At 40.8% G+C, this 27,885-nt stretch overlaps 1 protein-coding gene across 5 annotated transcripts in view; it reads left to right on the top strand.

Moving 5' to 3' along the window:
- LOC104066617 (potassium voltage-gated channel subfamily A member 5) overlaps nt 1-26,143 on the top strand; it is a 31,137-nt gene extending 4,994 nt beyond the window's left edge. The window contains exons 3-5 of one of the 5 annotated variants that reach the window (XM_054050806.1): nt 14,582-15,440; nt 18,937-19,067; nt 25,385-26,143. The gene's annotated coding sequence lies outside the window, so the exon portion shown is untranslated. Of the gene's footprint in view, nt 1-14,581; nt 15,441-18,936; nt 19,068-20,162; nt 20,310-25,384 lie in introns of all 5 variants that reach the window. The other 4 variants (XM_054050785.1, XM_054050795.1, XM_009569243.2 and 1 more) reach the window with 4 other exon arrangements.
- Nucleotides 26,144-27,885: the final 1,742 nt, after the last annotated feature.

The raw sequence follows: 27,885 nt of genomic DNA, 5'->3' as shown, positions 1-27,885 counted from the left end.
ATTCTCAAAATATAGTTGAAAATATTTGTTTGGCTTGGCTTTCTAACCAGTTGTCAAGCACAGATCAGGCAAACTGGGCTTTGACACCTTCTTTACAAGGATGCATAATTTCTACTTGCTTATAAGACAGGAAAGGATTTGCTTTCTAGTGAGAGACGCTGCTGCCAGACACTGAGTAATACCACCAGAAACGTGGTTAGACCACAGTTCAGCATAGTGCTTATTAGCATGGGCTCAGCTTTAAGTACATGCTTCACTGAAGCATTATTCAGCAGGTATTTTAGATGCACTGATCTTTGAGTTTGTAACTTAAAGATGAACCCTGCTGAAACCTTAGAGCCCTCAGTTCCTGATGGACTCTGGTGCAGATATTTAGGTATGTGGTACAATTTGTGAGACTAAAAACAAGTGATGCTGCAGGACAGTGTAATCAGAACACCAGATTCTTACCACAGAAAGAGTGCCTATTCTGCAGCCATGGCTCATCAGGGCAGTCCTCTTGAAATGTTCAGCTGCAAACTGAGTACCAGGATTGTCTGCATGAAGAATTGCAACTTTGGCCTGGATGAAAGTGTAATTGCACTTTCCAGCAGTGAGAACGTGCTTTGGCTGTCATTGATCCTGGTGTCAAAAAGCTTCACTGAGTTCAGCAGTCAGCATGTATCTATGCCTGAGATACAAACAGTACTGAAGCCTCATAGCATACCAATGCAAATTCCTGCCACAAAAGAATACAAGAGAAAGAGACAACCAAATCAGTCTGAGAAAGCTCCTATAAATGTGAAACAGGAAGAGAGTTTAGGCTATGCACGACAATTCTAGGCTCATTACAAGAAGGAAATCTGTCCAAACCGTTATTGATTTTATGTTAGCTGGCCTGGAATGAAAAGCAAGTGGAATAAAACCTCTTTGGAATATCAAAAGCCACAAGGTATTAAAGCTTAATGAATAGCAAATTATAGCAAATCTAAAAAAAAAAAAAAAGTTGAAACCCAACACTTTTTTGTAGACTTTTCTGACTAGGAGCTACATCACAGAAGGTTTCTCACCTCGCACATACCTATATGCAGTAGTTTTAATGGCTTGTTTTGTGAGGGGCAGTATATAGTGAAATACATTACCCTTCCATTCTTCCCTTTTGGGGATCCTGAAGTGAATATTCTTTTAGGTCACAAATAATATAAGTTTAAGTTTGCTTAGCCTGGCCTCAAGGGGAGTCTATATTCCCGTTTTACTTTTCCATCTTTTGGCAAAATGATAAAACAGTAACTAGCAGTTATGTAACACCTTTCATCTCCTAGCACTTTATCAACAAAGTACAATTATATTCTCTATACAAAGGTAGCAAAGAAAAGGCTGTGGAAGGGAAGATTGAGACTGCCAGATAGGGAGGGGTCTAGGAGAGGCGCAAAAATGAGCTGTCTTGTCTGGACTGGGACATCTAAAACCTGAAATCGCAGGGAGGGAGGGAAGGGGAAAAAGAAGATTCACTCTGTGGTCTCTTTTCTAGTCTCTAGCATGGCTCTTGGTGGCTCTGCAGGCAAAGGCTGTATGCCAGCATCTGTGCACTGTGACCCATTTGGTGGGGTCGCTGAACACAGAGGGAGAGTTAAGGCTTTTATGAGCAGCACAAACAAACCCCTCTTTTCCGTGCTTTTTTTATTTGGACTCTAAGGAAAAAAAGGCACTTCTGCTGGCTGTTCCCTGGCCTCTTGTGCTGCAAACACTGCTGTTCTGTTGATGTGGGGTCTTGATGCGCAGCACGCTGAGCACTGCTCTGAATTAGCTTCTCTTCCCCATGTACGGCCGTTCACTTCTAATAAGGTAACAAAGCAAGTGTCAGTTCACTTTTAGTCTCATGGAAGATAGATATATGCATGCAAAAAGCCTTACACTTCCGTAAACTATGAGTTAAGCTAATTCTGAGGTAAAGCAGGGAGACCATTTAGCAGCATGCAACAATGCCACTTGGCTGTAGTGAGGAATGTAGCTCCCTACCTGATTTGTTCAGGTCGTTTGGCAAAATGTCATGACCAGTGGTGAAATTTGACATGGGCCTGCAGGCAGATTGCTGCCATGCTTAGGGAATAATGAAAGGAAGGTTTTAAAGACCTAATCAAGTCTTTGGTCTTGCTACTTGGCCAGTAATCGGATCAGTGTGTTATTAGCAGTGAGAGTGTCGGAAAGACCTCGCTAATAACGAGGTTGATCCTGTTCAGGACAGAGGGGCAGCAAGGAAACTGCAAGATAAAGTATAACAATATTTGCCTGTCTTTGGTGCAGCTTTAGGCTGCCATTTTGTGACCATCGATTTCACTAACCTCCCTCTGTAAGCTAATAGAAACACTTAAAAAATGAAATACAGAAGATCTTTACAATAATATAGCCTATAAATCAAAATCGTTGTTCCAAAATTGTTCTGGCAAGACTTATGTAATACTTGGCACCACAAATATTTTTAGAACATGCCGTTTAATGTATTTGTAGCTTCTGTAAAGGTTTTTGGTTGGTTGTTTTTTGTTTTGCCCTAATTTGGGACTTAAGGTCCTGATATACTTCAGTGAACCTGGGCCATGCTGTCTGACCTCAGCGTGTCACCTCATCAATAAAGACAATTCTTCAGTAACTACCTGAGGGTCCATTGCCCCCATGTCTTTATGATGAAACTTTGTGAAAAATGCGGGTATGATATCATGAAAATTGTATGAAATAAAAAGCTTTGTGTTAATTGGAACAGGAGAGAAGTAAAGCTTACAACGATATAACTAAAGAATTAATTGGAAGTAGAAGTTGCAAAGATAAATACCAACGTGTTTAAAGAAAAAGAACAGCATTCATACAGACTTAGCATATATATTGCAGTGCTTTCTTGCTTTTGTAATCTAGCAATGTAGGTCCTTATTTGATATATTTTGGGATCTGTACAGTATTTTTACCAGGGCTGAAAAAGGTAAAACCAGAGTCAGACACAGAACTGTTGTGAACCAGTGCCTTGAAGATGGCTTGTTTACATGGAAGCATTCTTTTTTTATTATTTTCTTAGTAATGCAAATTGATGCAATAAAAACCCTTTTCTCACTTAGTAAGTACGGCAAGGAAGCATGTTTGTATAGTTAGCATAGCTTTGTTGAATCATCTAAGGATGGAATCCAGTAACTACAGTACCAGATTCTCACCACGGTATCAGCTATGCCAACTTTATTTTGTTCCCCGGTATTGTAAATGCATTGGACTTGATTCTGTGCTTGTATCAGCTCCTGTGCTACTTTCCTTTGAACTCACAGCTCAGCTGCCCTTTGTAAGGTAATCAGGTCTTTTTACCAATGATGTGATGAATCTGACTCAGCAAAGAGTTTGCCATTCTGGCCTCTAAAATCCCACTCCAGGGAGTAGTCCAATTTAGGACTAGTTTTGCATCACCAGTGTTGGAGTTTTCTTTAAGAACTTTGTGCTCAAAACAGACACCTGAATTTTGTTCTTATTGATGCCTGAGGGAACCCAAAACATCACTGCTAAAATTCAATGACTCTGACAGCAATCTTGTTTCCATTATTCTGAAGGAGATGTAGCATGGTGTGATTTCAGTGGATTTCTCCTTGTTTCACTTGGTGTGACATGAAAATAAGGTTCCGATGGAACAATGTTACTTTAAATTTCCAACTAATTGACCTGATTTCCAGAAATGACCTAATCTAATAGTAAAACTAATAACCTTCATAGCTGGCAACAAGCTGTTTCCATTAGACCATAGGCTTCCCAGCATACATAATCTTTATGATTACTGCACAATTAATCATTTTCCAGACAGAATTTAGTATTTACTGAAATTAATTTGCAAATTCTCTTCTGTATTAGTAATTTGCTCATGTTCACTGTCATCAGGAGGATGTTTCCAAAGAAATCAGTGCAAGTTGTAACACTTGTCTGACATGTAGAAGACAAAAAAGAAAGATGTATCTCATTTCTGTATTTCAACTACAGTGTGCCACGGAGACAATAATTTGTGATTTTGTGGGAAACAGCTTTTAAGCAGCTATTTAAAAACCATCCTGCGTTGTTTTCTCCTCTGTCACTTTATGTCACCCTTTGCAGTTCTTCTCATATGAGCAATGACTTAGACTCAGGGTTCCTCAGGCTTCACTGATGTTATCTGAGAAGATGCAGATCCAAGATGAAGAGTTGCTTTAGAAAAGAGGAGCATTTTTGCTTCCTCTTCCAACTGAAGTTCTTTCGTTGTTGGATTTTCCTGGCTCTTACCCTTTGGATTAATACCTCACTGCTCACTTCCTCCCTTCACTTTTATCACACAGTGTATTTGATACTGATAGCAGTCATTACTGCAAAGCAGTGAGTGGCAGAGTGTTCTGCTGCTGTACATAGTAGACATGATTAGTGCTGGGTATTCTACATCTGCTTCCTTCCAGTTTCAGATGCATGTGTTGGTAGAAGTTGTTGTATTGAAATTGACATAGGAAAGCATGTTGCCACCTTGGATGGGAAACCATAATAACTCCCCTCTCAGGACAGTGGTAATTGTACCCTTCTCCAGTTTTCTGACAAAGCCAGTTTGGAGATAAATGTTGTTGAATTATATGGTCTCTTCTGTCTGATTGTGATGCCAATACAGGCCAGGCATTGATGGTTTCTGTGTTGCCTGCAAGTGAGGAGTACAATTAAACCTTTCAACTCTTCTCATAAGAACACAGTTGCTTAACAAATACTTAAATTCAGGGTAGCACTTTGTGTGAAGATACTAGAAGAAGCTGTGCAATTTAAAATGTACTAGCTTAGTAGCATAGCTATCTAAGGGTCTATGGTGTCTACAGAGACCAGGGGTTAGTAAGGTTAAATTTCCTTCCTTTGCATGATTGCACTTCAGTGGTGGTGCCCTAGCACTTAGTTATTCACCAAGGAAATCTCACAAATCCATACCAGGGTTTTCTTTGCTCCTTACAGAGTTAGTGGGAATTAGTTAGATTTACAATACTTAAAGTTAGAAGCTGCTGTACTTAATTCTTTCTGGCAAGTTCAATGACTTTAAAACCTCTTCTACCTCCTCTTCGTCTCCCTCCTCCTTGTTTAATTGTAAGAAATGCATGAGATGGGGAGGGGGGGGAGAGGCGAATAGGAAGCAGAAAATTATTTGCATTATTTAAGCAGTGTAGCCTTATAATATTTTTCCATCTTGTTTAAAATTATTTGAAAGTCTAAGAGGGTATAATTGAGGGAAGGATTTAATGTGAATTTGCAGAGCAGATTTTATGAATTCCTTAGTTCAGAAAACACTATCATTTTTAAGGCAGTGCTGCATAAGATTCAAAGACAAGAAAGGTTAATGTGAAAATGTATGTTGTTATTATTTTATTAGTACACGATTACTTTAGAAATGTTTTAATTTGGAACTGTTATCTTTGATGTGCTGAGAAATTGTGGCCACATAAGAGAACTGATGCAAAGGAACAGCCAGTCTGGAGGATGACAAAGATTTTCCTGGGAAGGAATACTCTCTTGCTAAAGCTTAGCTACTGTGCTTTGAAGGAGACAGCATTCCTCCAGCCAAATGAGGAGCAAAGGGAAGAGCAGGAGTCTCTATCTGAGGTATCAGCATATTTGCTTAAGAAAGGGATGGTGCCTCCCAGAGTTGTTTCTGGATTTCAGCCACTGAGCAAAATACACAATATCTCTCAGGATCATGTTTTAACTGTCTGCTAAGTGCTTTAAAAGAAAGGGTGCAGGTACCTGCCTTTAGAATAGTGCTCTAAAGTGCAGATCCAAAGCAGACGCTCTCATCTTCCTGCAGGCGTGGTGAAGTAAGCCCCAGTAAATGGCAAAATTTTAGTCAGATTTCTGTAACCCATGTTTATCACAGATTATATCTAAATGACCCGTTCCTTGGCTAAAATGCTAACATCCATGGCTCTGATGCCAGTGTGTTGACTATTCAGAGATGCCCCAAACGTCCCTATGGGCAAAGACTCTCTACCCAAGGCATTTCAGTCTGGATTTCTCTGGAGCTGAGAACAGCACCAGTTCTTCAATCACCCTGTCTACCTCTATGACTCATGAAACACAGAGCAGCACTTATAGGGATGCTTAGTTTGCTCACATATAATGGTTGCAACAGGTAAACTGTAACAGTAATGTTAAATATTATTATTTCACAGTGGAAAAAAGTTATTATTAGATGGTAATTATTTTTCTAACCTGGTCTAATAGTTTTGCTCTGAAAGCAGAATTCATTTGGCTGGATAACAAGAGTGCTCACAAACTTGTCTGTTCTTAATAAGGAAGCTGGGTATTCCACAAAGGAGAGATATGAGTTCACATAGACATCCTGATTGCACCTATGTTAGAAAACAAAATGTGCCTAGTTCCATTCCCAGGTAGCGAGGCCAACTGGCATGCAACAGCCCCTGTTAAGACTTTCCCTCTAAAACAAGGTGGCCAGAGGCACACTGCCTAATCGGCTCAGTTCCTGGCCTGTGCTCATTCCTAGATTGTGCCTGGGGCATATTTGGGAGAGAGCTCTTTGGTACAGACTTACAAGTGTACAGGAGCAGTTAACAGTATTGCTGATTGTAATTAATTGCCTAGGAACATTTCCTCAAGCTGTTTAACTGACAAGTGTGGCTATTGCTCAGTTTCCCACTTAGGGCTAAGAAGTCTGCACTGTTTTGGTGCTACATGGCATCTTGCCCTCAGGCAATTTCTTGGAGTGTCTTAAAAGCTTTGCACATTCTCCCTGTTGGTACTTCCTTACCTTAAACAATGATCTGTTTGTACTCATTGAGCACAACTGTTTCTGCAGAAATCTGTTCTTATTTAATTCTGCTTCCACCTGAGTCCGTGTATGCGACTATACTAAAAGTCACCACAAACCTCCCAACATTTCTAATTGCAAATATAGGAGCACAAGTGAATCTGACAGTGAGAGTGGGTCACTGTTGCTTTGGTTTTTGACTGACTGATTTTCTTGTTTGCATAGCCCTGGTGTAGGCTATACCTTGTGTTGCATTCAGTTCATCCTGTAATTCTGCTTGGGAACTCATGATACAGTTGAGGCCTGATGGTCAGGCATATCCCTTGTTCTTGTGAATAACTGGAAATTTAAAATAAATTACCAAGGAAGGGGATGGGGAGACACTCCTAACTGCATGCAAAGAAATTCGGGCAGGATGGGAACTGCAGAGATCTCACTTGAGGCCAGCCTCCTTCCCAAAGAGATGGTCAGCCTCACCTGCTTGATTTTCTGCAAACGTTTGCCTGGCCTGTACCTGACATGGACAAGGCCCTTCTGTACTCGTCCATGGTGTTAACATTGTGAGTTAAGTTTACTTCCACTTGCATATATGCTAAAAGGATAATTTGATCCTAAACTAGTTGCAGCCCAAAAGGGGACTAACTAAAGGTCAAAACAAATATGTACTTTCTGAGCATTGTCAGCTTCCAAATGGCTTTGACTTCTCTAAATCTATTGAGATAGCCTCATAAAAATGTGCATGAAAGTAAGGACTGGTCTGAAAGCATCAACAAGCTTCCTTTACAAAGGATTGGGATTTTGGGTGTAATACTGGAAGCAAAATGATTACAAGCATGTGTAGTAATAATTACTGCTTCTAGTGCTGTAGAAATCATGTACTACCCAGCACAGGCAGGCATTGGACCACTACTAGAATTCTTCTGTAACTTCAAGTTGCATCTACGTGCCAGCAGTTGCCCTGCTGTCGTCCCCAAGGACTGGAACATTAGTAAAGTTCAGTTAGACTGAAAAACAAGAGTCTGGAAGTAAACTTCCACTTCAGATCTTCTCTGACACTAATTAATGGATCTTGACAGCTCTAACTGTGATAATTTAATGTGTTACTGCTGTCAACCACCCCAAGAAGTGGGTGAGAAGCAAGTCTCTCTGAAGGGACCAATAAGGACAGGTGAACCTATGAGCGGGCTTTCATTTTTAGTTTTTGCATGCACAAGCATCCCAATGATCTTGCACTGAACCTAGTCCTTCCCTTCTCCTTCATCTCACTATTCTGACAGAGGTTGGTCTTCTTCAGTAGGAGTGGCAGAACAAGACTTTGGAGTGCTGAAGGCCTTTTTGATGATAGCAAGTATTCTGGACAAAAGAACTTGCTGGCTGAGGAATTTCTGATGTAGAAGGGGGTTTCCTCCAGCAGATGAGTAGGCAGATGGCTTAGTGTGGGAGTCATGTCTTAAATGATTATAGGAAAGACCACCAGGATTTGGGGTCTAGAAGGCTCAGGTCTACCACTTGAAAGTCTGATGAAACTTTGTATATCAGAATATCAGTCTTTAAGGTCTGTTTAAAAAATGGGTAAGGTTAAAAACTGTTTATCATATTCATGTATTCAGTATTTAGAGACAGGATTCATACTTAAAATGGATGTATAAAAAATGTAGATTTGCAAGAAAGTAGAAGTATAATTCAAGACCAAACACATGTTGGTGGTAAGCGAACAAAATCACCATTGGAGCCAATAATGGGAGGGGACCTTTCTGTTTATTTCCCCTAGACAGGAAAGTTGTAAAGTCATTATTGCTGCTTTCATGGGCAGTGAAATATATATTTAAAATATTTCGGGAGCACATCATGTTCACTCTTTAGTTATGGATTAGTCCTACTGAAGTCAACTTCTGTTCCATTCCAGAAGTCCTACTCAGATTCAGACTACTTGAGGGCTGCATTCATATCCTTTGTTTTCCTTGAGTAGTGACAGACTGAATTAAATAGAGATCTCTCTTACAATGATAGCATGCTGACAGTATTTGCTGTGGGGAGAAGAGAGCGTGGAAAAATATTGCTTATTGCCTGAGCTCAGCTTGAAAATTAGCATAATTTGTTCATCTATGCTAGTTTCTCAGGCAAAGCAGGTGTTGCTAAGAAGGTGTCTAAAGGGCCCAAATTTGGAAAAGAAAGTAATCGGAGACTGATGACTGGAACAAAATTCTCAAGCCAAAATATTTCCTCCCTGGGGAAGCTTTCCCACAGTCAGAGGTAGTGTTTAGCTGCCTGGTTTTAATTCCAGGACTGCAAAGAAAGCATAGCTCTTAAGGCTTTGCCTGGGATTTTTTTTGTCTGCTGTTGGATAATGAACCCAAACATACCAGAATCGGGCCTGAGTAAGAATCTCACATGCCATCCACTCCTTATCCCTGGAGCTCATCCTGTTCCCTTTAGTTTTCTGATCGAATTGTCATGGGTGTAAAATTGCACTGTAAAATTCCCTCTTGTTATTTGCACAGAGCCCAGGGGCAGGAGCTGATGTAACATTCTTTGAATTTGTTTTCCTTTTTAGAAGGGGCTTGCATTTTGGACTTTTTTTTTTTTTTTTTTTTTTTTTCCTGGGGTAATATACATCTGATGTCAGGCTTCCCAGATGAGAATGGTTAGACTGGCCTTGACATTTTTAGAAATATGTGCGAATGGAAAATTATTCTGGGAGTGCTGCCAACAGCTGGTTCTGTAAAGTTTTAGTGTCTGTTGAATAGGAAACATGAGCCAGGTACCTTTACTGAAAAGAAGCCTTACTCATGAAGTGTCTCTATTCAGGTGTGTGCCATACATGCTCTCTCAGGTTAAGGAAATGACAGGAGTAAATTCCAGAAGGCTCTGACTCATGCAAGCGAAATTCAATTCCCCTTTCTGGCCAGATGATAAACAACCAATTAGCAGCTTTCCCAAAGGGAGGAACAACTACAGCAAAAGATCCTGACAAAAAAATGACTTTTCCAAGGTTTAACTGTGAGGATAACAAACAGAGGTTCAGACATATCTCCTGCTGATCCATGGCTGTTCCTTCCAGTTTGGTGCTGACATGACTGGGGCAAAACAGTGTAGAGTGGAGCTGATTTACATTGGATCGAGCCTGCAGCTTTCCATTTCGTAACGAGATAGTAGAATTTGAAGGACGAGTCCTGCTTATTGATGGTGCTATGAATGTCAATCTTTTTTATAGGCTTTGTATGCTCATTTTAACTGCCTCAGCAGGGCAAATGTCTTGTTAACAGATAGTAGACTTTCACATGGTGCAGGTCAAATGCTACTCTCACTTGCAGAGAAGCAGACCATCCTAAGTGAACAGAGGGTTGTAGAGGGGTTAAACCAGTGCAGGCTGTGCTTTAAGGGTGCAGTATCAGTGCTCGCTGAGAACAGATTGGCATGTCTTTATCCAGGGTTTCAGCCGGCTCCCACTGAGTTGCTGGCTCTGTTGAGTTTGGATCTCAATAGGAGCCCAGAGCCAGGAGCTGGTGCTTTTCACTGAGGCAAAACAGTGCTCAGTGAGTGGCAGAGCCTTGCAGCTCCAGCTGAGCTCAGTGCTGATCCCATTCTGCTGACTGACAGCATCTTACCTCTGCGAGAGGCAGAATCTGCTGAGTTGCCCCATGGGTCAGTGCTTAACAGGAGCAGCTGCTCTCTTTGTGCTTCGGTGGGCGTATCACACACAACCATCCCTCCACTCTCCTGTGATGAGTGGCAGGATGCTTGCTTGCAGCATTGTCTTGCACACCATCGATCTCCCAACACTGTCTCCGTTCTGCAGAGTCAGCAGTCCCCAAGGGTCCAGAGTGCTCTTTTTAATCTTCATCTCTCTTCTGTTTACCTTGTGCTCAGTGGATGTGGCTGTGCCTGGTACTGCACACATCAGCTGGTTTTCTACGGCTTTGACCCAACTCCTTGGGCCACCTCATGTTATGGGTGGCTTTCCACACAGGGACAGTGTGGCATAGTGGTGGCATTGGAAGTTTAGATACAGCTATTTTCAAGCATCATTTTCTGGTGGGATAGCTCTGTGATTGCTGTGTGGAGCACCACAGAGATAGATTATACCAGCTTCACAGAAAACAGTAAGTTGAACTGAACTGGGTTCACTATACTTTATTCTGGAGAAGGGTATGGTGGTTTCTAAGGGAAACAAAGGTTTTTTTAGTCACTCTATTATGTTTGTCAGTAACTTTTGAACTATTTTCAACCAAGTTTGGCAAAAGGACACTAGCCTTGAAGAAAATAATTTAGTTATTTATTTATTACAACTTTTGTAAAGGTAGCTGACTGCATGAAGGAAAGAAAGAGTTGAATCAATACTTCTCGTAGGGAAAAACTGTAGAATTAGCTCTCCTAAATTGTTGGTCTATTAAAAGAGGTGAATGAAATACACTGTCAGCCAGGGTATATTCACATTCGTCTTCTCCAAAGTATAGCAAACACTGATTACATGGTATTTGCAGAACTAGGGTGAGAAGCAGAATTGTGCTAGAAATAAGGCAAATAGTTATATATTGAGACAGATTTCCTACCTTCTAGCAGTAATTACAGAACATTTTTCAGACTTCTAACTGTGCTAAAGTCTGTTGTAATTGGGCATGCAAGGGGAAAGAGAAAGACCTCTTGATTTCAGTAAGTTTGTGGATAGGTTTGTTGTGGTCCATCTCTTGCCATCCTGGTGTTCTACAACTTGGGGAAGCAAAACCTTGAAATTAAGGCTCCTATCCTTTTCTGCTGCATTGCAGTGAAGAGCTTGGAGGGGTAGGAGGAAGGAAGAGGAGAGTTTACAAGAAGACTGTCTCTTTACTAGTGGACTTTAAATAAGCTGGGTTTTCGTAGGTTGGCTTGCATGCCACTTAGCAGCCCCTGCACAGCAACAGTACTGGTTGCAATCCCTTTACTTCCTGGAGCTGAGTAATGGCTCATCCTCTTTGTTTTTCTAAGCGTAACACACTCTTCAAAGGGTTGGTTGGCATCTTCCTACTTGTTAATCAACTATCCAAACATACTATGCCCACCAGTGGTATTTGCTATAGGACTTTTTGGCCTGCTTTGAGAATGGACAGGAAGAAAAGCAAAGCATACTCCTATTCCATGAAAAGCATAACTGAACTCTAAGCAACTTTCCCAATATCACACAGTGCTGGGTTGCAGCAGAGGGTGCATTTCCTGATGGAGAGACTAATACCTTAATTTTAAGGGCCACATTTTTTTGCCCACATATAGAATCATCTACTTACTAGACTTCATCCTTCTGTCTAACCAATGCAATCTCTGTTATTTTCATTCTTATACCATGTCCATTACCAATTCTGTGGATGAGACTCTTCCAATGATTTTATAAGAGATGTTCTCTTAGCCTCTCCTCCTGAGGGCTGTGAAGGAGAAATTCACTCACTGTAACTATCAACTTGGAGCTCTTAGCTGGTTTGTTGTTTTGTTTTGGGTTTTTTTTTAATACCTTGAGCCCAAGTTATGGATACCCTGGAGACAGGGCAGTTAAACTTGATTGGTTCACATATGGGCAGATCTGTGTGGGGAATAGAAGGCATTTGATCTGCTGCCATTGTTAAGAAGGATTGCAGCATTTTGTCATCAGTGTAGTCATGGATTTCTTGTGAAATCCGTTCAAAAACACGGGGAGATGCTCAAAGATCAGACACTGGCGATATTTCTAAATTTATACCATGTAAAAAATACAGTACCTCTAACAATCCGAAAGTAAACAGCAAGAGCCTCTCGTTTGAAACCTCATTTTTAAATTAATTGTTTGGTACTGTGAAGTCTGAGTCATGATTGTTGAATGGCCAGCCTGCCCTATTCTGCAAAAAAACCAGGCTTGTTTTGAATGGTAAGAAAAGTTGTAGAAAGGTTGCAGCAGAGGGGCAGAGGCCCAGACATTCTGGCCTTGTAGCCAGTAAGGGCTTCCAGGTTCTAGAAAAATCTTCAGTAAAAGCCTTGTGCATGATTTTCCTTTCCTTTATATTATTTTACCATGGAAAAATAAACATAACAGTCTGCTGCAAAACAAGTAGAACATGATCTGCCATTTTCTCTTGATGATTTTGAAATAGTCTGCTAGAATAGCCAAACAATGGCACACAGGCCATTTGTGAAACCATTTTGCATGAAAGGATTTAAAAAATCTTCCCCAAGAGCTACCTACAAGTTATTAACTCACATTTGGGCACCATCTGCCCAGTAGCTTTTCAAAATAGTGCTAAAAGCACACTGTCTGAAGAAAGGAATGTCTTGCAAAAGCATATTTATCAGACAAAAACTGAAAAGGCAAATCCCCAAGTAGTTGGGCCTTACCTTTTCTTATACCTATAGGTGACAAATCGTAAGGTATTTGGAACATAAATATATCTAGTGCACTGCCACACAATAGATGTATGTTCTGAGAATCATCTTGCAGTTTCTTTTGCCGAATTTTGACCTAATTTCATGACAGCTACATTTGTTTGGGGAAAATGCAATGTCAGTAACAGAGAAATTAGTGTGATTCTTCAGACTTTACAATCAGGACATTACAGCGATTTTCCTCCTGTAGAGAAAGACCGCACACTGGATATTGCTGTAAGGCTTCATCTACTTTAGGATGCCCGGGAAGAGTAATCTGGTTACTGTCCCAGTCTTTCTGATTTACCAGGTTCTATATAGTAGACATTTTGCCCTGAGTTTGATTTATATCTTTTGTAAGGCAAATAATCCAGTTATTGAGGCCCTGAATCATTAGTACGTTCCCTGTGAGCCTTCTCATCTGTTTTGAGCTCCAGCCTATAAAGCTGTACACAAGATCCCCAAAGGGGCTGATGCACTCATTAATGTAAAGATGACTTGACATTTTCAGCTTCCTTCTCCTTCCTGTATGCCCACTAGCATCTTTGTGGCTTTGGCTGTAGCTTGCACAGTGATCACAGGCCTTCACTTTGTGGGTAATCAAGGCTGTGTGTATACTGGTCTTTCTCAGTAACTGAAGCAGAGCATTGACCTGAAGTGGTGGCAATCAGGTCTCTTGAATATTCACTGTGGCAAGTGTCAGGCTGATTCAAATTTAAATACTAATGTTGAACATTTGGGCTAGCTTCTCTTTAAGCAGCTTGTATAGACTTACCCGGAGGTGCTCAAGGACTTTCTTAGAACAAATACTAAACATTTAGATCTCTGTCATACATGTAAGGAATTTTTCTTTACAAATTATGTGGCTGCAAGTTTCACTGACGATTTTGGTGTGTATTCATCTAGCTGTCTTGTCTTTCTCCGAAGGACTTCAAAATTCCCTTTATTTTCAACTACTAGAAATAAATTGGTCATTTGCAGAATATCTCACTTCAATCTTTCCAGAGAAATGCAAATATTCAGTGAAACAAGACCACTGGCAGCCCTTGCCTAGTCTTCTCTCATGATTATACCAGATGTGGCGTTCAGCTTTCCTTGAAGCAGATGCAGACTTCGCAGTAAGAAATGACTAACGCATTCACTGGAAGACTGTCCTTTGAGTATGAACTAGAAAGTTATGACCTGCTGGGATCTATTTGTGCCTGATCTAGTTGTTTCTGTAGATTTTAGGCGGCCAAACTAGCCTACTTTAAGTCAAAAGAGACAACAGTGAACGATTAAGGAGTCCTTCAGCACTGACTACGTCCATTAGCCATTCTGAGTGTAATAATGTTATTTTTGAGGGGTGTTGTAGTGAGAGTAAAACTGTGTCTTGGCTGTGGGTGTGTGGGTCTCTCCCAAAATGTGCTTTCGTCTTTTGCTCTTTTTCAAATTTGTGAATAGTGTCATTTTTTCTAGAACTACCACAGCATCAGTGAGACTGCCTTGTCAAGTTGTCCTGCTCGTTTTGACAGCCTCTGGGCGGCTCAGAGAGACAACACCTCCTACAGCCTCTAGCAACACCTGTTGAAGTTGTATCCTGTCAGACGCAACATTGCCTTGCCAGCATGAATTTGCTTTTGCAGATAGGCAGCTGGTAGCTGCAGGACCAGGAACCTGACCTGATATTAAGTTGTATTAAGGGAGCTGGTATTGTTTCAGCAAACCCTGTGGGTTTTCTGATATGAATGTGTTCTTGGTCTACATTCCCAGATCACAGAGAAAAAGTCTGCCTTCACAGAGCCTGCATGGAAACATGAACAGAGGAAAAGCGATGCCTCAGAATGATTGTTCTCATATTGCTGAACATATCAGGGCCAATCTAATTAAACTGCATGTGTGGAAATGAAAGAGCTAATCTAACCCTTTGGCAGTCAAAGTGTGCAGTTTAGGTAATTGCCAGTGTCTGTCTTAAAACAACGGTCCTTGTCCTGATGCAGTTGAAGACACCTAGCACTGAGCCACTGGCTTCACAAGAGTAAGAATTGAGCTCTGTTCTATTTTAGACAGAGCACTTCAAGGATAGGATACTGATCTCTGTCAATCACTTAAAGCTGGTGCTACAGCATCAGATAATTTCTTGGGAAAGTTTTTCAGACTTTTCAATATTAATCTTGGGTTTCAGAAGTATATTTGCTGAATTACTCTTTTGATAAAACCCCTTAATAAGCAAGTCTGTCTGTTCACCATCTGGTGCTGATTGTACTTAAAATATAGTGAGATTGGCAACTAATTCATTCATGGATGGTACAAAAGTTGCATAAATCGATTAATGCTGGTAAGTCCAAAACTTATTTGTAGTTTCTTGAGAAAACAAATTGTGACCATTTCCTCTTAGGGCAGAAGCTCTTTGTAAGATGAAGAAATATCTTACACACTTCTGGTGCCAAAATATCGAGTAGTGATGGTTGGGTTTTGCACATTCCTTCCTTGTTAATTCTTGTTCCAAATATAGTACTATACTTGTCTCGAAACTGGTTATACTTCATGTTCAAGGCAAAAATTATTGCACTTTAAAGATTCAATTTTATCTTTAAGGCTTTAATCTTGTAGCAATAACCTTAAGTGCTTTTCAGTGATGCTCTGAGCAAGGAACTAACATCCTTCTTTGTTGTTTCAGAGCCAGATAACATTTGCACCCAACGGTGGGCCTCCTTTTGCCATGAAGATACAGTTACAAGGGATGCTGTGTACAGCTGTTAGGCAATTGGACCAATGGTGTCCAGAAATTATAGTGACGATAAATATTGTAGGACTTCATTTAACTTCTAGGTCCCAACTCCTTCTGAATCACTGAAAGAATATCATGCTAGTTTTATTTTTTTTCTGTAATCCCTCCTAAAAGTCTTGCTTCAAATTAGTATCAGAAATCCACTAGCAAATAAGGATGAAACTTCCCAGGCATAGGATTAAAATGGGATGAGTTCTAAACAGAAAACATATGCATGGCTTTATGGCTTAATAGTGACGTTTTTTCGGCTAATGATGTAAGTATGCAAACTAGAAGGCTGTATTGACACACACCAACAGTCAAAGGATCAGAGCTTCACTGATCTTCTCATTGAATGATGAGGAAGGGGAAGAGTGTTGGTCTTGGTGTCTCAGGCTATGGGAAATGAATGATACCTCCTGAAGGCTTGAAGTAGTGAGAAGAAACTGTGGGCTGTGCTATTTGACAGCCAGTTGACCAAAATCCTTGATGACCTATATTAGATTTCACTGTGTATTGTGTTTCACCCAATAATTTCTGATTTTCTTTCTCTATATACTCCAACTGTATGATTTTTCTTGTGAGATGACAGGAGGATTGCACACCCTATCAGCATGAGAGACTCGGTCTATAATCAGTATTAGACACTCAGGTTCAAGCTGTTCATCAGAATACTACCAACAATATATGTATAGTAGCTGTTAGTATACAACAGTACCAACTTGAGGCTTGAACTAGCCCTTTGAAAATTCCAAAGGGAATTCTGTCAAAGCATTGGATTTCTACTGTTGCACCCTTTTTTTTATCCCATAAGTAATCCTATCCAGTGCCTAACATGTGTCAAAGAATAGTGTAGGACAGGTCTCCTGGCTGCTGCATTTGGGAAGGTGGCTAGACGCAGCAAGCCTCTCTTTTAGTTTCTCTTTTGTGATCTTCTGTGTGTTTGATAGTGTTCGCTGTTGTCTTGTGAAGTCACATTGAGTGAGAACATTCTTTGCATTGTTTTAGTCAGCAGCATGCTTAGGCTGATCTGGAAAAAAAATTGTGCAGTTACCATCCAAGATATGTGGTCTTTCAGCCTACAGTGGCACTGTGGACCATCAGCCACATGCAAGCAGCAGGCACAAAGAGATTTTTTCAAGACTAGCCTGCTCGGGCTTGTAGGAACTGTGTATTGTTGTCTGCTAGAGGTGGTAAAAAGCCTGTCTCCCATCTGACTGAGGAAATCTTTCCTAGAGAAGTCTAAACTGAAAGAGGCATATTCCTGTAAAAAATTTCTCTTTTGAGGACCTAACATCCTTCAAGCACTGAGAAAGTCCCTTGTTTTGTTCTGTCCCCTATACCAGTTCACTGCCAGTGAGCGCAATTGGCTGTGCCCCTGCGTCTTCCTTTCCTTGTGTTTGGAGGAGATGAGCGGAGACCTGATATTGACCTCATGTGAATGGAGAGCTTGTCTTTACAAGTGATTTCCCTGCTGTTCTGAGCAATTGCTTTCCTGGCCTTTTGTGCTTCTCAGACGATCAAACAAAACTGAAAAGCAAGTTATTGTAAGACTCTCACTCAATTCATACAGTCAGATTAGAACAGCTGTCCTGAACCTACAAGTTCAGGACAAGAGACTGCAACTCAGGACAAACATTACTCTAAAGGACTGCTGATGTGAGTCTGACAAGCAAAACCTTGTTGGTTAAGTCAGTAGTACCAAGGACCCTGTCTTTTGAACAGAAGCCTCGCAGCTGTTCACAGCAGGGCACTGCTGCTTTAACAAAGTTTTCTCTGGCTACTCCATTTTTCTTTAGTTTTTTGGGGGTTTTGTTTTTTTTTTTTTCCTAATCATCTTTCAGACTTCAGCAGCATTTGTTGTCCTGAGGTGCTGACTCCAGTGGAAGAGATTTGAGTGGAAGTTTCTACTGCAGTTTGCACAGGCTTCACTAATCACATCTTCCTCAGGCTGTCCTCCGTATTTTACATCGATTGTCCTCCAGCTGAAGGAATTGTCTGAGAGAAATGGGATTAGTGGTGTGTTGAAGTCACATTTCTAGACTGAGGGGAGAATGAGGGAAGTTTCTGGCCTCTGGATTCAGGGAAGACCTGACATTTCAGTATGATGTGATGTGCAAGACTTCAGTCTTCTACCATGTACACCTGCTGCCTTACAGGCAGACGGTTATGTTGGCAATGGACAAGAAGAGAGAGCAAAGGGTGTGATAGGCTGGCATCTGGATGCTGAGCAGCAAAGTGTCTCTGCTGGAATAGGCTACTTCACCAACAAAAGACTCACTGACTACTCTCTAAGTCACCATCAGAAATCCACAGGAAGGACTTGAGGTGACAGGATGTGGAGTCTGCCCCAGCACAAATTTGGAGAACAAAGCAGTCATAGAAATAAAACATGCTTAATCTTTTCCAGTGTTACCTGTATAACCAGATTTGACAGAGCAGAAAAGCAGAAAGCCAGGGGATCTAAAAGTATGATAGTTTTCAACAAAGGCCAGGTCCTAGGCATGTGGGAAACTGAGTCCCTTAAGAAGTATGAGTGCAGGGTTGTATAGTATCCAACTGAACTGCGATTTTGATGTTCTGCATTTTGGATCACAATAGCTATGCATGCAACTATTAAGAATTTAAGCATCTAATTCCTCTTGTGACCTTGCCTTCTTATCCCACGTGAAGTAAGTGTGGTTTGGCCTTGTGAAGCATACGACTTTGGTGGTAGTCTAATGTGGCATCAAAGACTATATTCCTGTGGTGGTAAAGTTAATGAAGAAGTGTGTAAGGAACAGCTCTTTTACTGATGTTGGTTTTCATTAACCTGTCTCACAAGAGCCATTTATCACCTCACAGGATGAGCCCTGTAGTTTTTCTAAAGGCTTGTGCGGTGTCAGGTTTCCATATGAATATCTGTAAGGTGAAACACTTTTGCCACCTTCTATCTAGCAATGTCACCAATTAGGAAGAACTGCAACCCTCACAAATACTGAAGACACTTTGCTAAAGAAACTGCCATAGTCAGAATAGTTATGGAATAAATCAGTAATTGATGTTGTCTGTCTATGTTTTTAAGAACGACCAGGAGCTCATGCAGCCGTGCTTTTCTCCAGATGGCTTTCCATGGCATCGTCTTCCGTAACACACCAGTGAGCCACGAGACTGAGACAGAAATTCCAGTGTGGGGAGGCTGTGAGTCATGAGATGGTGAGTGAAAGAAACAGCAGGATAAAAATAACAGAGCACAGTATGATGCAGAATATTAATCTCTTACCCTGTGTTATCCTAGCTTGTATTACATATACTACTATGTTATACCGTAGATGCTCTACTGCTCAAAACAGATCTCTCTGTGCTGCTCTGAAAGATTATGGCTCAGAATGCCAGACTGCAGGGACTTCTAATACTTGCACCCTTAATTTGGCGGTAGATTCTTAATCAAGAACTTCCTGCAATAGAAAATATATAATCAAAGATATCAAAATTCCACTTCTGCAACATACCTTTAAAACAATATTTTATATGAAAACAAGTTCAGCTAATTTAACATGAATTGAATGAATTTATTTATTAAAAAATTAAAATTATATCTTTTTCAATGTCCTTCCCTTTTGCCAACCTTTCTTTTGTTTCTTCATCTTCTTTGAAGAGGAGAAAAGTACAACAAAAAGTGTAAAAATACTGTGAAACACTAACATAAAATTCAACTTTAATTCTAGCTCAATCAATAAAGTAGAAAAAGGAGAATCAATGAAATTAGAATAAAGTTCAGGTCTTTAAATTTGAAAGGTGATTCTGCATTTTTCTACTAAAGTTTGCCATTGTGTCCTGGATAAGCTTCATCCTGAGATCACTCACAAAAAAATCAAGAGCCCTTCTGGGAACCTGTTGTTTTCAGGTCAGCTAGTTCAAAGTGTTTGAGTAAAGCATATAGAGTCATAGAATGGTTTGGGTTGGAAAGGACCTTAAAGACCATGTATTTCCAACCCCCCCTGCCATGGTCAGGGACACCTCCCACCAGACCGGGCTGCTCAAGGACCCATCCAACCTGGCCTTGGACTCTTCCAGGGGTGGGGCAGCTATAGCTTCCCTGGGCAACCTGTGCCAGTGTGTCAGCACCCTCAGCAGGAAGAATTTCTTCCTAATGTCTAATATAAATCTTCCCCCTTCCAACTGAAACTCATTTCCCCTCATCCTATCACTACATGCCTTTGTAAAAAGTCCTTCCCCAGCTTTCTTGTAGGCCCCCTTCAGGTACTGGAAGGTTGCTATAAGGACTTACCGGAGCCTTCTCTTCTCCAGGCTCAACAACACCAACTCTCTCAGCCTGTCCTTGTATGGGAGAGGCTCCAGTCCCTCTGATCTTCTTCGTGGCCTCCTCTGGACCCGTTCCAATGGTTCCACATCCTTCTTACATTGGGCATTCCAGAACTGGACACAGTAGTCCAGGTAGGATCTCATGAAGGCAGAGTAGAGGTGAAGAATCTTCTCCCTTGACCTGCTGGCTACTCTTCTTTTGATGCAGCCCAGGATACAGCTGGCCTTCTGGGCTGCGAGCGCACATTGCGGTCTCATATCAAGCTTCTCATCAGCCAGCACCCCCAAGTCCTTCTCCGCAGGGCTGCTCTCAATCACAAGACAGTGATCTTCAGAGAGTTATTTGGAGCTTGGAAAGCCTATTACTATGTTATTTTTCAGTTCACTCAGGAATCTGGGCATCATAAAGACAGAAGAAGCTTTTCCTTTAACTTCAAAGAGTGCCAGCTCTACCACTGAGTCTTCACTGCAGATTAACACATAGACAGTTCCTTTGATAGGAAATGTGTATTTGTTATTTGAAGATGGGGAAAAATGTTTATTTTCTTTCACATAGATTCAGTTCAAAATCTTTCAAATGGATTTCACTTTGCTTTGCTTTCATGTAAGTCACCTTCAGGCTTTGTCAGGACTGTGAAGAACTTTGCCAAAAGGGAGGAGCATACGAACAAATGCCAGGGCAACCTTTTCTGTCAAGCAGTGAGGTGGCTGCGTGGTCTCCGTGCTGCAGCACAGAATGTGAACCACAGGACCACACAATCATAGTATACCAGGTTGGAAAGGACCTCAAAGATCATCTGGTCCAACCTTGCTTGGCAAAAGCACAATCTAGAGGACATGGCCCAGCACACTCTCCAGCTGAATCTTAGAAGTGCCCAGTGTTGGAGAATCCACCACTTCCCTGGGGAGATTATTCCAATGGCTGATTGTTCTCATTGTGAAATTTTTTTTCAGGTGTGGCCTGACAAGCACTGAGTAGAGTCGGGTGATGACTTTTTTATCTCTGCAAGTGATGCCTTTATTGATGCAACCCAGTGTCCTGTAGCATTGCTTTGCCACAGCAGCACACTGTTCACTCGTATAGAGCCTGTTGTCCACCGTGACCCCCAGGTCCCTTTTCACAGAGCTGCTTCTCAGCCAGGTAGATCCCCGCCTGTGCTGCATTCCTGAATTATGTTTTCACAGGTGCAAGACCTTACACTTGTCATGTTGAACTTAATAAGGTTCTTGTCAGCCCACTCTTCCAGCCTATTCAGAGTCTCTCCTGCAGAGTGGTTCTCCCTTCCAAAGTTTCCACTTCCACACTCAGTTTGGTATCATCATCAGGCTTCATCAGTGTACACTTGATCCCATCATCCAGATCACTTATGAAGATATTAAACAGCATTTGTCCCAATATCAGTCTCTGGGAAACTGCACGTGTGACTGACTGTCAGTTTGAAAAGGAGCTATTTACCATCTGGATGTGGCCTGTCAGCTAGTTCCCCACTCACCACTTATATCACTTGTCTAGACTGTAATGCATCTGTTTCTCTAGGAGGAGTCTGTGAGAAACCATATCAAGAGCCATGTAGGAATCCAGGTAGACGTTGTCTACTGCTCACCCCACATCAACTGAGCAGGGTACTTCATTGCAGAAGGTGATCAGGTTAGTCAAGCACAATTTGCCCTTCATGAATCTATGCTGGCTTTTCCTAATCATGTGCTTCTTTTGATTTGTGATAGCTCCCAGGAAGATTCCTTAATTTTCCCAGGACTGAAGTAAGACTGATGGGCCTATAATTTCCTGAATCCTCCTTCAAGCCTTTCTTGTATATATTGGTGAAACTAGCCTTCTTCCAGTCTTCATGGGTGTCCCTGTATCCTCACAACTTCTCAAAGATTATGGAGAGTGGCTTCACAACGGCTTCAGCCAGCTCTCTCAACACCCTAGGGTGGACAATAACATCAGTGCCCATTGATTTGTAGGGGTCAAGCTCCTGCAATTGTTCACATACCAACTATTCCTTCACTGACGGTGAGTATGTGTTTGCATCAACCTGGACTTCTGTGCACAAGGCCTGGGGCCCAGCAATGTTGATAAAGAGAGAAATGAAGAAAGTGTTGAGAACCTCTATCTTTTCAGCTTTCTTGGTGACTAATTCACCTCCCCTGTGTAACAGTGGGGCAATATTTTCCTTCTGTTTCTGCTTGTTGTTTATGCACCTGAAGAACCATTTCTTGTAATTTTTGAAATATCTGGCCAGTTTCAACTTGAGCTGAGATCTTGCTTTTCAAACTGCATCTGTGCACACCCTGGCAATGCCTTTGTAGTTCTTAACAGGTATTTGTTTTTCCATCTCTGATGTGTTTCTCTTTTGGTTTTGAGCAGACTCAGAAGCATGCAGTTAAGCCAAGGAGGTCTTTTGCTCTGCCTACTTTCCTTAGCCTTAAAGGAGATGAATTGGTTTTTTTGTTTCCAGGAGAGCGTTCTTGAAAAGCTTCCATCATTTCTAGTTCCTTTATCGTCCATGGAAGCTTTCCATGGAATCCCTCACAACTAAGCTCTGTGCAAGCTGAAGTTTATTTTTCTAAAATCTGAAAACCTTTGTCTTAGTACTAACCTTCAGTGTGCTCGAGAGGATCCCAAACTTCACAGTATTGTGTTCACTACAGACAGGACTGTCACTAACTGAGATATTACAACACAGATTTTCTTCGTTTGTGAGTAGCAAGTCCAGCAGTGCCTCATTCTTGGTTGACACATCTAACATTTGTATGAGGAAGCAGTCCTCTATGCCTTCCACGAACTTGATAGATGACATGAGCTGCTGTATTATTCTTCTAACAAATGTCTGGGTAGTTGTAGTTACCCATAAGACCCAGGTTCTGTTGACCCAAAGCTTGCTTAAGTAACCCAGGTATTGCTTCATTGGCCTTATTGTCTTGTATCAGAGTTTGGTGGCAGATACCTGTTTTAAGATCTACCTTAAAGACAACTGCTCTGGTCTTGACCCAGAGGCATTGGATAAGGCATTCCACAATTGCCCTAATTGTCTTCTACACATTCAAGGTTCTTCTTAACATAGAGCACAAGTCCTCCTTTTCTTGCCTGCCTGTCTTTACAAAACAGCATATAGCCATTCATCATGATCCTCCAATCATGGGACTTGTCACATCATTTTTCAGTTATTCCTACAATATCATAACTTTCTGAGTGGGCACAGAGCTCCAGTTCCCCTCCTGTTTGTTCCCCAGGCTGCATGCATTCATATATATACACTTGAGGTGCATGAGCTTCTGGGTCTTATCTTGGGAGGCAGCTCAGGAACATTTGTCACTGCTCTGGTTGTCCTGGGTTATTCGCTGGCTGGTTGCAATGGTATGAATGTTGCCACTTTGGACCCTACCCCCCAAGTCTTCCAGTTTAAAGCCTGCCTCACCAAGTTAGCCAGCCTGCTGCCAAAGATTCCATTGCCTCTTCTAGATAGGTGGGTCCCATCCCTCCATAACATGCTATAGTCATCAAAGAATGTCCTGTTGTCATAAAAGCCAAAATCTGCGTGACAACACTGGCCATGAAGACAGAAGCTGATCTGCATTATGCATCTATTTCTGGCGGCACCCATTCCTCTAACTGGTAGAATGGAGGAAAATATAACTTGGGCACCAATACTTCTCACTTGCTACCCCAGGGCTTTGTAGTCTTCCTTGATTCTGCCCGGGTTCTGGCTTGTGGTGTCATTCGTGTCCACGTGCAAGAGTAGCAATGGATAGTAGTCTGTGCTCTTGACAAGTTGTGGCCCTCTCTTGGCAGCATCTCAGATCTTAGGTCTTGGAAGGCAGCATAGCTCTCGTGACTCCCTGTCAGGCTGGTAGGTGGGTGCCTCAGTGCACCTTAACAGGTTGGTTCTTTTTTGTTCCTCTGACCACTGCTCATTTCTTTTCATGGTATCCACTGTGTGTAGCTGGTACAGTTTCACCTTGCAGACCATGCTTATGGGTGTCTACAGCTGTTAAAGCTTCATATCTGGTTTTGATTGTAATGCTGGACGACCAGTCTTTTAGAGCTCTCCCTTCTCTTTGTCCTTTCAGGGCTGCCTGATAAAGTTTTTGCACATAGACTAAAAAAATACGCCACTTAATAGTGATTGATGTAAGTGCACTTGATTTAAGGCAGGCATATGTCTGTAAAGTAGTATGCTTTAGGTATGCATTTATGGTCAGAATAATACCTGTTCCCTTTCAGGTATTCTTGAAACCAATTTCTTTGATCTGATTAAGCTGAAACAACTTTGAAAAATCTTTTTTTTTCTTTTTTTTTTTTAATTTTATTTTTTCTTACAAGGCTGCCTGAGAAGCTACTTGGGAATATATTTTCTGGTTTTTAAATACTGTTCTTAGTCAATCTCCTGTTATTTTTTACATTTATATTTCCATCTATTTAACTTAGTCTTGTATATAAAGTCTTTATTTTCCAATACGTAAAGAAAAAAAAGTGCTTTTTTTCGAAATTATACAAAAATGGAAGTCATTGTAATCATGACTTGATGTCCTTAGAACACATTTTATTTACTATTCAATAGCCACTGTTTTTATTAGGACATCATTTGAACGTAACTTTAAGCCCAATAAAGTTCCAGGGCTAATCTCCTGGGAGAGGGTATTTATGGTCCATATTTTCAGAGAGAGAGATTGGAAGTAGAAAAAGGCTTAAGTGTTTAGGCTTCAGTTCAGCTCTGAAGACAGGAAAAATCTGTCAGTTGCAGATAGTCATTTAATCAGTTGAAGTACTCAGTTGCATGTGCAAATGCACAGCTTGAAAGGGGTAGTTACATTCTTTGTAGTTATTGCAAGCAGAAGCGTTAGCCTTGGATTGTGTGTATCACTGCAGGGAAACTGACCTATTTTTTTGGAGAGAAAAAAATCTACCATAAAAATCAAAACTGCGAGAACTGTATAAGTGGAAACAATACCGTTTTTTCTCTCGGACATTTGGTTAAAAAAGCAAATTGGTGAAGAAGACATTTCCAGCAGGAAAACCACTGGTGGTGCCTGGTGGCACTCAATTAATACCCTTGAAAGGAAAGTGAAATAATGATGCATCTTTCACTTGGTTCTAAGGCATAATTCTGTATCCAGTGTAGAGCTTAATGACTTGCTTTTGATACTTATGATATCTTTTTGGCATTACAGAAATCAGAAGTCTGATTTCTTTCCTCCTGCAGATACAGACCATTAGGAAGACACTGCTGCAGAGACAGAAGCTAAACCCATTTATTCCTTGTTCTCAAGTCATCTTAGGAGAAGTTGCTGAAAAAATTACTTCTGGATAAATAACTGCAATGTCTTCATCAAACATACATTCTCAGTGAGTTGGATTTCTTCATTCAAATTGTTGAAAATCTGTTCTGCTTGGAGGTTTCTCTCCTAGAAGCATGACTCAGCACCACAAAAGGAGTGTGCAGAGATCCTATAAAAGTTTAAAAACTTTGAACTCCATCCCAGGTACAAGGAGACTTTAGTACTTTAGATTTTGTTTGGAAATACATGAGTTCTCGTCATAGATTGGACATCTTCTACCATAGTTCTGATATATCAAAACTTCTCATCGTTCTGGAAGAAGATTCAAATATTTGTTCTTTTTCTTTTATTGGCATTCATCTTTGTTTATTCAGTTTGTATTCTTGAGATGTGTTGCATCTCTGGAGTTTGTTTTTCTACTTTTAGCATAAAAATGCTGTACATACAAGTTGAGAATGCATCTGAAGATTAATTTTTCATGTACCTGACTTGAATATTTTTCTGTTTATCTTTATATTGCTATTTCAAAAATGTGCATTACCTGTATTCTTTATGCCTTTCTCCCATCTATAATTCAATAAAATTATGTCGCTGTTCTGCAGAACCATATCATGTGTGGGTAACAACGCTAACAGTTTTTTAATAACAATGACTGGTAATTGTAAATGGGTTGATCTATATCTGTATTTATGTCTGTATCTAATCTATATCTACCCAACAACCTGAAATTCTTCTGATGTAGCATTTCAGATGGTGCAGTAAGCTCAGCTCAGGAATAATTCTTGATAAGGCTATTTGGACTTGAAAAGTAGACTTTTCTGTTCCCTAAAGATGCAGGTTCTATATTTCAGTTCGCCCCATGGCTTGCTTTTTTTTTTTTTTTTTTTGTGAGAGCAGGTATATTCGATGAGACCCAAGCATATAGCTTTGGTTAGAAGTTAGAAAGCACTAATTTCTGTACCGTGCTTGAAATTTCTGTGAGAATCCACATGCTGCTGACTTGCTCATAAACCTTACATTTGAGGCAGAGAACAGACAAAACCAGTGTCTTCTGATGAATGGCTGTTTGGTGAATGAGCCTAGTGAGTACCAAACAAGCAGATCCAAGGGATGGAAGTTGTTTTGCTCCACCTTTTGAAGTTAACGCAGAAGAGTATGTTCTGAGGAGATTGTGTGAGGACAGCACTTTCCTGTGCTACTTTTTGAACTGAATGCTGAAGACTTGGCTCTGCCTCTTCAGAGTCTTTAAGGCAGTCTCAGCTGGTGTAAACTAGGCTAATTTCTTTGACATTAGTGGAGCTCTTCTGATTTACAACCACCATAAACCTGGGATATTAGCTGCATTTAATTGAAAATGTTTGTATGAAACACAACCTTTTTAAAGGAATCTGTGTTTTGTTGTGTTTTTTTTTTTTTTTTTTCTTTGTCCTCTCTAGTAAGGAAAAGAAGAGAGTAACTTGACCTCGGGTATCTGTGGGATGATGCAAGCCTTAGAACTTTAACTGGTGGACTTTCACCCTTTTCATGTGCATATTCAACTTCTTTACAACTCATTTGATTTTCAGTTCTTCTCTTTTGTATTGGTTAAATCTAGTGAGGTTCTTAATTCTGTGTGTAAATGTAGCCCTAGATGATATGAACAGACTGCACAAATGAATGCAATACTGAGGCTTTAATAAGTAGATTTTTGAGAGCTTGGAAACAGGCTTTGATCTCAGAGTGAACTTATAAAGGTTCTGAGGGCTATGAGCATTTGTAGACATTAAAATCCCTCAGAGCAAGGACATGAAACCATCCAATGACTCTTATGCTTTGTGGGGATTCGGCTTTTTTTGGCATATTTGTTAGAAGCCATTCGCTGCCAGAAGAAACTTGAGGCCATTGTACAACAGTAGGCTTTTACTGCTGTAATATTCCTTTGGGTCTCCAAAGTTTAGTGAAGTCAATGGGAAATTTTCTGTCAATTTTAGTGTATTTGGAACACATCCTTGCTCCAAGTAAGACTCCATCAAATACAGTTATGTACAAAGCATTCAAAGAGGGAAAGACATTTCTTATCCTTGTCTGTTTAATGCCATATGCCCAGCTCATTTTCAGGATTTTAAATCAAATAGGGTGAAAAGTGCCCCATTTAAACAGAATGAAGTCTAAACCAATTCAGTCTGATACACCGTAAGACATTTGCCACAGGGAAAGGGCAATAAGACCTCCAGTGACATTTGTGAGGACTGCGAAGGATGACAGTTGTCATGATGTCAGGTGACTAGTCTGACTCTATGTAGTCTTACCTACACCAAGACATATCTTCCTGACTGTTGACTGCAGTCATCCTTTCTCATGTACCTCAAATTACAGTTTCTGACTTTATTACATCTTAGAGAAATAGTATACACATCTGGACATCTTCAGTCAATAACAACATATG

The sequence above is a fragment of the Cuculus canorus genome, chromosome 1 (genome assembly GCF_017976375.1).
Source record: "Cuculus canorus isolate bCucCan1 chromosome 1, bCucCan1.pri, whole genome shotgun sequence".
Taxonomy (NCBI): domain Eukaryota; kingdom Metazoa; phylum Chordata; class Aves; order Cuculiformes; family Cuculidae; genus Cuculus; species Cuculus canorus.
This window is presented reverse-complemented; position numbering and strand designations above follow the sequence as displayed.